The sequence below is a fragment of the Strix uralensis genome, chromosome 12, assembly GCF_047716275.1.
Source record: "Strix uralensis isolate ZFMK-TIS-50842 chromosome 12, bStrUra1, whole genome shotgun sequence".
NCBI classification, from domain to species: Eukaryota; Metazoa; Chordata; class Aves; order Strigiformes; family Strigidae; genus Strix; species Strix uralensis.
The window spans coordinates 14,609,509-14,622,947 of NC_133983.1; the positions used below are offsets into that span (position 1 = coordinate 14,609,509).

The following is a 13,439-nucleotide window of genomic DNA, read 5'->3' on the forward strand; positions in this document are numbered from 1 at the left end:
GTGATCAGAAAAGGCGCCCCGGTCAGCCAGCCGCTGCAGGAATTACTCCCAGCAGCAGCACAGCATCCACAAACCTGCTCTCTGTCTCATCACACACCATGAGCTCTGCAATGGCCCTGAGGCAGGAGGGGTTGCACACACAGCAGATAACATGGGGTTCACATCTGAAACAAGCAGTCTGTTACTTCAGCATCAGGTCTTGGTATGACATTTCACCTCACTCCTGGCAGTGGAGCCAGAAGAAAGCCCTGTCAGAGCTCCCCAGATGTCTGCACCCTTCTTGCCCATCCTTTCATGCCAACCATTTACCCACGACTGACAGCTATTGACAGTCTGACTGTGAGATCTACCTCTTGCCATTTACACTTAATATTACTCAAAGAACAGAAATCCACAGTCTGTAATTCTCTGGCATTTCTGTCTATGAGCTCTCATGCACAAATCTACTATAGCCATGAACTGCTTTGATAAATGAAGTTATTGCCTCATTTCTTTGCCATTGCTCCACTGAACCATCATAAGCAAAAGAAGATTTATTGTGGATATTAAACTTACATTGGCCTCTCCAGCAAGTGATTCATTATGAGCAGCTGTCAGTTTGTTAACTTGTTTTCTCTAAGAGACTAGTCGTTAACTCTAGGAATGAATGACCACAGAGATGATTAGCATACTAAAAAAGCGCATGTATAATTCCAAAAGTGTATTTTGGAAAATATATATGCAGCTGTGGTGTGAGTATAGTGTGAGCTCATAACTGCCTAGGAAAAGCACTGATTACATGGCTGTTCAGGTCTGGTTTTCCACCAGTCACAGCCCAGACTGTACACTGCAACTTGTGAAAGCCCTGACATAACAGCTACATTACTCCCCGCCTCCCCCCCCCCCCCCCCCCCCGATTTAATTCCAAAGCTTGTTAAACTGCCTATGAAGAATGTTCTGTTACAGAGCATGCATGTCTCATTTCTGACACTTCAGTTGACATGACTTCAGATCAACCACTTCAGCCTTTATATAATTCCTTGCCCCTCCTGACACCTCTATTCTAAGCAGCCAACTGTACCTTCAGTTCTTTAACACATCAACTGGTGCATTTCCACCCAAGTCATCAGTTCTCCTACAGATCTGGTGTGTCTCTTTAGCTAGAAAGAGCTGTTACAAGATGTTGCACATACCCAAAGTTTGCAAGAGATGTCTGCATCCTCACATGGTGTTTAACCAAACACAAGAGTAGAGACTGAACACTCTGTGGACCACAGCAAAAGACCATCAATGAAAACAACCCTAGAAAAGAGAAGGAGCTCCCACAGATGCCCTGCTGGAGTTAGCTGCAGCACACTGCCAGTGCTCCCCACACCTTTAACCAGTCCACTTCACTGAGCTTGACCATGTCAGTTCAGAACATCATCTCTGGATGCAAGCCAGGCAAACCTCCAGCACTGTGTGGCAACACAGCCGTCAGAAGCACAATGCTCTCTGGGTTACTCATGCATTAGCAAAATACTAGTATCAACACCAGGAGAAAGAAAGACAGGTATTTTCTGATGCAGTCAGTGATTTCGCTTCAGACTCAAGAGACCGAATGCAATGCATTATAACAAGGAAAGGTATCAGGAACAACCTAGAGAAAATATTAAAGACAGATGATCTTTGTTCAGCCTGCTATAATGTAGTTGTAAGAGTTCCCTGTAGTAGCCTACACATTAGGAGAAGTTCAGTTTGGGACCTGTACATCAAATCCTGGGGTGCTCTTTTGACCATGACAGTGCAGGCTGGTACTTCATACAGACCTCACCAGGTATCCAGAACTGGGAAAAAGGCAATAGGCAAAGGTTAAATGAAATACGTAACCACCTTTTGGACAAGCTTTGTCCTCAGACACGTGTGGAACTCAGGCTGTGCCTAATGCCATCCTCACTTACCCTGAAGTCAAGGATTTAGCACAAATGCAAGAAAAACAATACCATGTGGCCTCTCAACTTCACTACACAGCAGCTGTGTGAGTCAGAGGGAGAATCTGGCTATCGCACTTCTTGACAGCACGCCATAGCTCAGGGATGAGCTGCAGCTTTACCGTCTTACAGCCACACCGTATCTCCAGGATAACTGCTACATGCTGCCTACAGTAGGAAACAACCAAGCCCTGTCATCAAGAGTTATGGTAAAGCTAAAATTAACAACTAACACATGGCACAGATGACTCCCTCCTTGCCTCTGCATTTCTGTTCGTGCTGCAGTACTGGGAAAAGGGCGGGTGAACGTCACACTGGCCTACTGCAAAATCCCCTATTCTTCTCTCGGACAGGAAAAAGACCATCTCTGCATAAGTCTTCTACAAGTTTTTCCACACCTGTGGCCTAGCCAAGGTGCAGGGGCAGGGAAATGAAAACCTACAGCTGTGAAGCTGGAAGAACAAAGGAGGAGGGAAGCCTTAACTCAGCTCAAGAAATCAACTTGCAGCAACAAGGGCCAGCTACAAGAGCGGAAGGGCTGTGGTGGGGCTGCCTCAGACACCTGCAGGTGTCACTGGCCATGGGAGGTGCTCCCACACAGGCTGCGGTGCCTGCAGCCAGTGATCTCACGCTGGGGCAGGTTTTACACAGGGTGTTGCTGCTACCTTTAAAAAAAATATTCTGCTAAAGAAGCTGGGTAAATAGTGAAGCATCAGAGCTGTCCCAAGCCTGGGCAGCCGTGCCACTGCTGCAGCAGTACCTGCCTGAGCTGACAGCAGCTACTGTGCAGATGTCCTGGACTGCGGCAACTCGGATGCTGAGAGGTGACTTCAGGCAAGAAAAATGTTCCCTTCCTTCCAACAACCACAGGAGGAGGGATCTTCCAACACACACGTCATCTCCCAGTCAGAAGCAGATAGAAGAAACAAGGCACCTACACAGGGCACAGTGGCAGAGCCTCTTCCCAGCAGCCAGGCAAGAGCAAGGAAGGCAGCCCAGGAAAATAGCTCTCGGTGGAGGGCTTTAATTTGTCACCTGGCAGATGCCTGGCAAATGTACCAAGGCTTGAATACCCAACATAAAATAAAGCCTGGTATGTACAAGTTATAAATAGATAAATATATCCTGGACATGCTCAGCAGCAACGTTCTTGTGATAGGAACAATGGAGGGACTGTCTAAGCTACCAGCACTGCCCTCTCCCCCAAGGGAAGATCAGAAGACACCACAACCTGAATTGAGGCTGAAAATGACAGACTAATAAAAGTGGGAAATGCTCAGGTAAACATTTTAAGCTCCCCTCCCAAGCCACAGCCCACCCACACCTGGCACTGCAACACCCCACAGCCAGGAGGGACCTGATCCCATCCAGCAACACAACTCTGGCTTTCAAGTACCATGTGCTCCCCACAGCAACCATGCTAGAGGTTTGAGTATGCTAAACTGGAGAGAGATAGGCCACAACAGCTAACACAAATCACAGCTTAAGACAAGAAGCAGGCTGTGGACCAGGAAACTTTCTGCTGTCATTGTTAAGCCTTATTGAGATTGCCCCTGACCTTACTCCTTAAGGAAAGAAGGTAAAAACCCCACCAATAAACTACTTGGGCCCTTGAGATACATATCTGCTGACGTTAAAAGATCTCCATCACTTCAGTGCCTGCCTCCTACAGGAGGCTTTACTCAGTTAATACAAAGGCTTGGGGCAGGAGGAACGCACATGTAGAACTTACTTAGAAAAATCAAAGTTTGAGATTGATTTATATTTCGTTACAAACGCAGTGAAGTTCACATTCACTAGAATTTTTGTAGAAGCAAGTTCTAGGTTCTAACTCCAGCTCCTGGAATAACTTCCCATTACCTCTACTCTGCCTCTTCCTTAACAAGGCTGTGGCTCAGGTAGGACAAAGCTGCTGGGAGAGGTCATGGCCACCGAAGGGAGGCACTGGGACCGGTTCCAGGAATGACAGTGCTGATCTGGACACAGGAGCTGAGCTTTACCTGCCTGAGGGATCGGTACTGCCAGCAGGTCAGCAAGGCTCAGCCTCAGCCTATTCCTACTTGCTTTGGTAAATACACAGGCCATTCTATTTCACTGGAAACTTTCCAGACTTTCAAATGCAGGGTGAGATGATGGGCAAGAGTTTGGGAACACAGAAGGCTGTAGAAACAACTCTCAAGCACCACCCTCTCCGACTCTGTATTTTAGCAGCTACAAGCCCAGGGCATGTCTGTGCTGGTAAACTAAACCTCATCAGCCCCGGGTCAGCACTGCAGAGTGGGAGATGTCATGGGAGCCGGTATCAGCTCTGATTAGCAGCTGCTGGAGACTGGAAGGCTTTTGTTACTGTTAAAGTAGATCCAACCAGTCGCACAGTGAAAGCCTGAAGCTAGCACAGCAAATGCTTATTGCTTCATACAGTATGTGAAATTACTGCTCTGAACCATGAAATTACTGACACTATCTGCACAGAGTTCATCCTGCCTCGGCCGCAGCCGGCGTGCCTCTGCATAACTTCCCTTTGTGTGGATCTCCAACTCTGCCGCAGAGCCTCCCGACGGCACAAGGCATATCACAGGCCTATTGTTCTGCACAGTGTTTTAGTTACACTGACACTTGGTTTACAAATATTCATTCGTTTCTCTGCTTCTTGATTTAGTGCATGGCAGTTCCAGGATGATTTATACTTCTCACTTGGCATTTATAGAAAGATCTTTTACTACTGAGGCAATGAACTGGAAGACCAAGTAGTTCTTGTGGCTGCTCTATCGTCTGTGCCACTTTGGGTTGCTTTGTCTGTGATTCAGAGCTCAGCTGACTGCTCAAGGTTCATGCTCAAGTTGACAACCACAGCACAAGGGGACTTGCAAATAACTTTAGCAACTGAATTACTGACCAGAAAAAAGACAGAAGAAAACCTGGCTTCTAAAAGTAGCTTGTGATTACTGGGATTAGCAAAGCAAGGAGACACATACAGCTGGGGGAGGTGGGGGTGGTGGTAAAAGAGAGCACTGCTGGAAGTGAATGACTTGGAGGGAAAAGCATGTCTGTAAAGCCCCTTCCCTGTCCTACTGCCCCTCCACTGCTGAACATCTGATTGTCTCGCTGTGGACATGCATCCTCTTATAGCCCAAAGGGACCAGGTCAACAAGGCCTTTCAGCTCAAACCACACTTATTTTGCCTGGAACATTGTAAGTGTGATCACACATATAATTCAGTCTACTTGAGGAGTGTAAAATTGCTAGCACAGTGGTAGCAGCAATCAGGTGAAGACAGGTTGAGGCCAGCAAAATCTTCAGCTTGAACAACTGCTGGCAGAGGAGGACACACCACCCCATCCAGAGGTGCCAGGCAAGCCCCACAGGGACACACACACAGGTCATACAGACAAAAGAAGTGAGGTGCTAGTTTCAGTGCAGAAAGATCCAATACCAACATCCAAAGCTCCCCAGTGCTTCTCAGCAACTTTCTTGTTGGGAGGGTGCTGTAGAGCACCAGGGGCGTTCAGTCTACCTGTATATTCACACTGATTTAGGAAGAGGGCAGACCTTCATCAATGCATACTCCAATGTAATGGGCAACAGAAGTGGCAGTTCACAGATGGTGATAAGTCTCAAAAAAAAATATTCATGTTGCAAATGCATTCACACATAAACATTTGTTTTCTAATTAACATGGATACTGAAATTTCTACCAGTGCTTTAATTTCTATAAGTTTATTTAGCTGGTTGCACCAGCTGGAGATCACCTGAGCTCTAAGATGAGATGCTTGTTCACACCATTATTTTAGATTTTCTCTGGCATAACACAGGTCAGAATGTGGACCTGCTAAGTTTTATTTAAGCTGTTTCCAGTGGCAGGTTTACAGACACTGAGACAGTTTCATTACAATAAAATACTTAAAAGCTCCTATTTTCATCACCTTTCCTCTGTGCTTACTGATACCACACATCAATACCTCTCTACACACATTGCAGATTTTCCTATATAAATGACAGTGACCACAGTACAGGACCAGCCAGCGACTCTACTGTACCAGCCCCTTTTTTTCAGCTTTGACTTTCTTAGTGGTCTTTAGCAAACCATTTAGCTTCTCTGTGTCTTGGCCCTTCTCTGTATTAAATGGGAGCCACCTGTGTGGTCTTCAGAGAAAAAGCCTTCTGAGATGACATGGAAAAGACAGAATCAATCTAAATGGTTCAGCTTAGAAAAATCTGTGCAACCAGGTAACAACAGTGATACTGAAAGCACCAACAATGCAGCCCAAATACCCTGAACTCCAGAGCATGTCAGACCCAAAAACATCAACAGCACAGACGTCAAGTTGGAAAGAGTTTTCATTACATTCTCCCGACATTGCACATATGAGTCATCACTCTAATATATGGCAAAAAAAGGTCATATATTACAGCTGCCTTCCTTGACATATTTAAAATGGGTTCACAATTAAACAAGGAGACTAGTCTAAAAGTTTCCAGGTGCACTTTTCTGTTTTCTTAGATAACGGTCTATTTTCAGAACGAGCATGACAATCTGGAAAAGGCATGGCATTACGTAACCACATTTGGTTATAAAGTCAGCAGCTCCTTCCACAAGCAGTACCCAAGCGCTACACATCCACAGCAGCCCCGCATTTCTACCACCCACCCTGCAAAGGTGCCACCGACACAGGCTCGCTAATTCTCACCTGCCACCTGGAGATTCTTTATCATTTCCAGAAGTATAAATAGGTTTGCTTAAACAAAAACATGCGTATAGGCAGGTATTATGCCAAGCTATTTAGAAAGACTGAACTATTAACTTAAAGAAAGCTGGAAATTACTTAAAAACCTCTGTCACCTCAACCCTCTGAACCATATTTTTTTCAGTCGCTGCAAGTCAAGTGACAGAAAGATGCTTTGAGAACATGAGGAGGAGGGATATACCTTCCTGTAAGGATGTCCTGCAGGAGTAACAATTTCAGAAAGTCATTTGCCATAGGTCTCTCCCACCTTCAGCTCATGGAAGATTGTAGTTCTGAAGTACCTAACCTGACAAACCTCACTTTCCCTGCCTTGGCTACAGTGAAATGCCCTGTCTCCTCTGCAGCTGTAAGGCTCAGCCCAGGGTGGTGCTCAGTGCTAGTGATAACAGCCACGCTCCTCTACTCCAGTAAGATAGGAAGACACTCAGACCATAAGAAAAGCCTGTCCTGATCTAGCGAGCTGAAAACCCTTGGGACAGCTGGTCAAATACAGCACTAATGACATGTAAACAGGATATTCTAATTTTGCCTCCTCCACCTCCAGGAAACAGTAACACTAAATGCTATATATGTAGGCTCTTTTCCTTCCTATAGATACAACTGGGGGGGTGGGGGGGGAAGGTAAAAATTAGAAAATCAACACGCTGCCAACTTCCAGAGCAAAGTGAGGCTTCTACAGACCTGGGCGGTCCCATGGGTTCAGCTGCTCTCCACTGCAGACCTAAGGCAGACAAGTCGTGGTTGTTCCAGGCTTTAGTCAGATTCCTGTCTGCAGTGATTCTTACAAGGGGATAACTCTGAGCTTCACATAACCATGAAAGGACCTGAGCTCCATTTTCACCTTCCAGTGATTTGCCCTCTAAGGCAGCTGTGGCCAGCCAGCACCACCCAGACCCGTAGGAGCAGGCAGATCTCATTTCACTCAGTAGCGACCCTTCCACTGAGACGGGCAGCAGCACTGCAGTACATGAGGCCATGTTCCAATAACTGAATAAATCCAGCTTTACAACTCTTAGTAGTGTATAAAAAGTTGCCACACAGTGTAAAGTACTGATGGTTAACTTCATATCGTCAGGATTTCTGCTAGGTCAGGTATTATCTGTTGGACTGCTTTGACTTTTTGCTGGATCTGGTATTGTCAGTCCTCATCAGGTAACAGTCTGCTCTCAAGCAGCCGGTGTGAACTGTGGGGTACGCGGTCTGTCTGGCTAATTCAACAGAAATGTAAACACGTGATTGATCCACATCCAATTAGTATCGATGAATGATCCAGAAATGCACAAATATCACACACAGGACCATCCCTCTCCCCTGTTCTGTCCCTGTCTCACTCATCTTGATGCAAATTGGGAACAGAGTGGGTGCAAAAGGCCAGAAAATTAGAAAAAAAGAAGAGTAGAGCTAGTTTTCTCAGATGAAAAGAAGTGGGAAACAGACACAGTCATAGCACTCAACTAAGAAATATGTGTTGACTCTTCTTATGCACTCAGTTTCCCAGCTAGTGACAAGCCATCATTCAGAGCTAGCGACTGCATGCTTCAAATCACACTTGGGTTTTTTGCTACCCACCTTTTATATTCTCAGACAGACCAACAGCAGCAGTGCCTGGCTCCTCTGCAAAAGCTGGGCACAGAGGGGGAAAAAAACCAACATACAAGACACTGATCAGTGAGCAAACCCCAACTATAACGGGGCTTTAGCATCATCTGCTCTTTTCGCAACCTGCCCACTGCACCTGCAGTCAAACCCTTGGCCCATAACTTCTACAGAGAAACCTGCAACCACTTAGCCAAAGTGCTAAGCTGCTCCTATTAAAGAACACGTGTCCTGCGATAGCACGTGGCACTGAGATGCAAACAGTGAAATATACTTTGGCCCCAATGGGTAATGTCAAAGGCTATTTGCTTGAGGGGAGAAAAGATTTATCTTTCAAAACGACCACTGCGTAGCACTGGCACTGATGCCCTGGTGCCTAATGAGTCTGGTCTTGACAGAACAGACACCAGGAGCTGCCAGACAGCCCTCAGTTCTGTGGGACCCAATTGCACATCACGGCAGGCCTGTTCCCAGGACTAGCACTGGGTGCCCTCTCCACACCCACCCTGCTCACTGCCTCCACACCAAGATGGCAAGGCATCCTCTTTTTAAGCTGAATTCTGGAAGATGGAGTCCGTTTCTCGTGGAGCTGGATGCCAGACTCAAGCCAACATGATGAACAAGAGGCAAAATGATCTTCTCTCCCACTCCTAACACCCTACCACCCCCTTAAGCATCCCACCATCCAGACATCATTCATTTAGTGAATAATTCATCAACTCCACTACCTACACTCAGACAGCAAAGGAGCTGCGGCTAAATTTCTAGCAACACTTACAAAAATACAAGTAAAGCATAGTTGTGTAGCAAACGCCTCCAGAACAATTTTTGATTAAAAACCTTTCTAGAGGTAGCAAAAAGAAAACTCGAGAACTGCAAAACCAGGGAAAGAGTGAGCAGATAGAAAAGACCAAAGGGTTAGGAAGGTAATTTTCCACTTTGTTAGTTACAACAAACATCTCCAAATAAATGTGATCTTATGCAATTTATCAGCCAAACCTCCCTTCTCCATTTTGAAAGGTTACATGAAGTGGTGAAATGTTAGTTAATTTACCTCTTAGAGGACCAGCTAAAAAAATAACAGAAACATGTAATCTTCTCATAATTATAAAAGTCAACACTTAAGTGATATGAGAAGCCTCTATTCATAGCAGCTAAAAGGGGCATTCATTCCTCTTTACATCATCCCTTCAGTGTTATGTCCTGATGCAGTTTTCAACAGCAGGTGAAATCACTAAAAATTTGAAACAGTGTGAAAATTCTTCTCCTATCTGGTTTTAATTAAAATACCAGGCAAAACACAGAGGAATGATAAAGAGAGGTAACCCTTTCCACCTCAACTGCTCTGTCTGTTCATCCTTGTCACAGAGCCCAGTGGAAACCCCACATGCAATGTCAGTGGTAAGTATCTTCCCTACTACTAAAGCAGTGCCTCAGATTAGGATTATGACAAAAGCAATAAAAGATAATTCACATCTGATTATGATCTATGTGGTAGGTGTTCTGTGGCCTTTTAAGTTTCAGAGGGTCCACTTGAGAAGTGGGGACCAGAGGGGCTGCTATTGGGAAGACCAGATGAGACCTGAGCTGCCCCACAGGCTCACATCATGGCAGCAGGACCTTCTGTCTGGGCACTGGGGGGGAGCTGGTGCCTCTCCCACCCCAGACCTACCCACACCAGAAGCTGACACAACCCACTCTCAACCCTCCAGACCCTGTGGTCCCCTGTTTAGACACAGCTCTTGTGGGTAACCTCCAGTGCACAGACAGAGCATGTCAGCACCCAGCTCCCAGGCAGACATACAGGGCGCACGTTCAGCTTCAGTATTCCCATGATCCAAGACAGTCAGGTCTGAACCCCTGATGGTTTTCTTAGCCACAAGGCCACACTGCTGGCTCATGTCTCATGGGACCCCAGAGGGCCATTCTGCAGAGCTGTTTTCCAGCCAGTGGGCCCCCAGCTCATACCACTGTATGAAGTTGTTGTTGTTCCCCGGGTGCAGGACCTTGCTTTCCTTCACTGAACTTCATGAGGTTCCTCTTAGCCTATTTCTCCAGCCTGTCAAGGTCTTGCTGAACAACAGCACATCCACCTAGTCTATCAACCACTCCTCACAGTGTAGTACAATCTGCAAACTTAACAGGTGTACTGTCCCATCATCCAGGTCATTAATGAAGATGTTAAACAGTACTGACCCCAGTATTGACTTCTGAGGCACACCACTAGTGACTGGCCTCCAACTCAACCTCATCCTGCCGGTCACAACTCTGAGTTCAGCAGCTCAACCAGTTTTCAGTCCATCTCACAGTCCACTTATCTAGTCTGTACTTCCATCAGTTTGTCTAGAAGGATGTTATGGGTGACAGTATCAAAAGCTTTGCTAAACCCGAGATCAACAACATCCACTGCTCTCCCCTTATTCACCAAGCTTTTCATCATAAAAGGCCAACCCAGTACCCCCACTCCACATTTTCCCTAGTTTTCTTTTTGTTCATACATCTGCAGAAGGACTTCTTGACCTTCACATCTTTCACCAGATTCAGCTCCAGGAAAGCCTTGCTCTCCTGACCCCAACCGTGCATGCTTAGATAGTGTTCTTATATTCCTCCCAGGTCACCTGTCCCTGTTTCCACCTCTTATACATTATACACTTCCTTTTAATTTCTTTCTTAGGAGCTCCTTGCTCATCCATGCAGGCCTCCTGCCACTCTTGCTTGACTTCCTGGATATCAGGATTAACTGTTCCTGAGCTTGGAAACAGCAATCCTTGAAAAATCAACCAGCTTTCCTGGACCCCTTTTCTCTTCTTCGTAGCTACTTTTATAACTCCTTTAAGTCAGCAAGGTACAGAACTTATATATGCGATATCCAAAAGTCAGGACAGTCTACAGGAGTGCTCTTCCCTATTGTAGAATCTAGTAGAGGCTGGACTTCAGTTTTCAAGTAAATCTTTCCCTAACTAAATTCACAACAAAATGACATGGGTAAGTAAAGAGCTACCTGTGAATATTTACACATTCAACTCCTACTTAGCGATTTAACTCCCCAGTGGATTCTCTTTAGACTTCCAAATAAGTATAACTGCATTTCTGAGTCTGACCTTTAATCAAAACGTTCAGGATCAGTGTGTAAATCACTCAGTTGGGATTTTCCTTCTCACGCGCTAAATCACTGCAGCACAACCTAATGCAATCGTTCCCTTAATTGCAGCAAAGCCCTTTTGGAATCTCTTTTCAATGTATCCACTAAGAAATAAGTTTGTAACTGTTCCCTTTAAAAAAAAAAACCCAAACAACCCACAAAACTTCTCTTCTGAAAACTAGCTAAAAGAATTAGTGTATTTGTTAGGTTTTTTTACAATTTATTTTTGCCCTTTTTTTCAATTACTAGAGCCTTTGTTTCCAGATGAATCTAGCCTCTTCTGCAATTATATCCATGGAAATAAGGGTAGCTTTTACTAAATCAATGAAGAATCTCTCTACTGTGCTGTCTCTGTAAGGTTAAGAGTAAAGCACAGAGTTGGTACTGAGCTGGTGCCTACACATCCCTTGCTTCTCCCACTGATGCCTCTGAGAGAGGAAGGATTTTATCATTTTTGGAGAAGAGGTATTTGTCCATTTTAGAGAAGGAATCATTGTTTATCCTCAATTAAAACAGATTCTGTTTCAATCTAGTACCAGTCACAAAACGTCTTCTCTGGTTGCCTTCCACCATAGCCAGAAATAAGAGATGTCCCTTCAAGCAAAGCAAGACAACCAAGCGATCACTACAAGTGGTTGTTCCCCACTGGTTTTCATCTGATGGGAGCCATAGCTTTTATCTTCCAGTGGCATCAGTGACTCAGGCTGACAGCAATGGCTCATGCAAGTCTCTAGCAGAGAGAACACAGGATGAACATGTATCCTTTTCCCTATCTCTCCTTGAACGAACGGACATGCTGTAAAGATGTGTAATACCACACCAAGAGTTAGCCAAGCAACTTACATCTTATATAGAACACCCCCCCCACCCCCCCCCCCGTGTTCCTCTACAGTACTATGTTTAAATCCTGGCAGCTATCTCAGTCCTTTACCTGCTGAAGTAGGTAGTATCTACCTACCTACCTACCAGGTAGGATCTGTTGACAGCAGAAGGACCGTCAGCTCAGACCTGAAATACTGGGTGTCCCCCAGTTTCCAACCTCTTCTTTCCCTGTACAATATTGCCCAGTGCACTACTTGCTACTCTTTCTTAATGACCTGATCCTGGAGCTCTTTAAGAGAAAACAACTTGAAATATTTTATTCCTATTTAGCATCAAGCATGTGGACTGTTCTCTGTTCAGATCTACACTCCAGCCTGTGCAGAACAGAACAACCTTATCTCACCTTTCCCCCCACCCCCAGGTTTAAAAGTTAGTGCCCTGGCCCTGAGCTGCAGGATAAAAACAAACACACCGTTATGAAACAGTCACACTTGACCTTGGAGTCAGTCTTACTCTAATTTAGACCCCAAGACAACACTTACTCTGTTCTCTTAAATCAACTGTTTGGTGAGAAACTGCAAGCTGCATAGTTCAAAAAATTCAAACAACTATTCGCAGGCTTATTGAATACTTTTCTGGCTGGTAACTAGTTTTTTCAGAACAGTAGTGTGACAGGAGGAAATGGTATGTGCAGAACTGAGCCTGCACCAGCACCCAAGTCCCTGCTGCTGATCCTTCTTCAAAACAGGAATGTCTGCTCTTTAGGGAGATGTTTTTACAAATGATTGCCACCTGGGTGTGTAGTTCTTGTCCTTTGAGAAGGGAAGACTACCTTAGATCTCACTGCAGTTTGGTTGCAGTCCTAATCAAATTGAAAACATATATAAGCAAAATAAAACTTACAACCTGACATTCCCCCACAGTGCCTCTATAATTTGGTTCTGTGCTCAAAATGAAAACAGCTCAAAATAAAAACAAAGTGGTTTTACATCCACTTTCAGCTGAGCCCTGGTGCTGGCTGTTCTGGACCAACGAACAATGCCTTGATATGGCAAAAGCCTAGACAACAGTGGGGGTGAGAAATGCACAGACATAAGCTTCATAATAAAGGTGAGATAATGTATTTCTCAAAAATTTAAGCAAATACTGCTGCATATTTGCCAGAGCTCTCAGCAATGCTACTTT

The 13,439-nt window shown here is 45.1% G+C and overlaps 1 protein-coding gene across 1 annotated transcript in view; it reads right to left on the bottom strand.

Moving 5' to 3' along the window:
* Positions 1 to 13,439, bottom strand: part of WTIP (WT1 interacting protein) — an 86,010-nt gene that overhangs the window by 56,448 nt on the left and 16,123 nt on the right. The window lies entirely within an intron of this gene.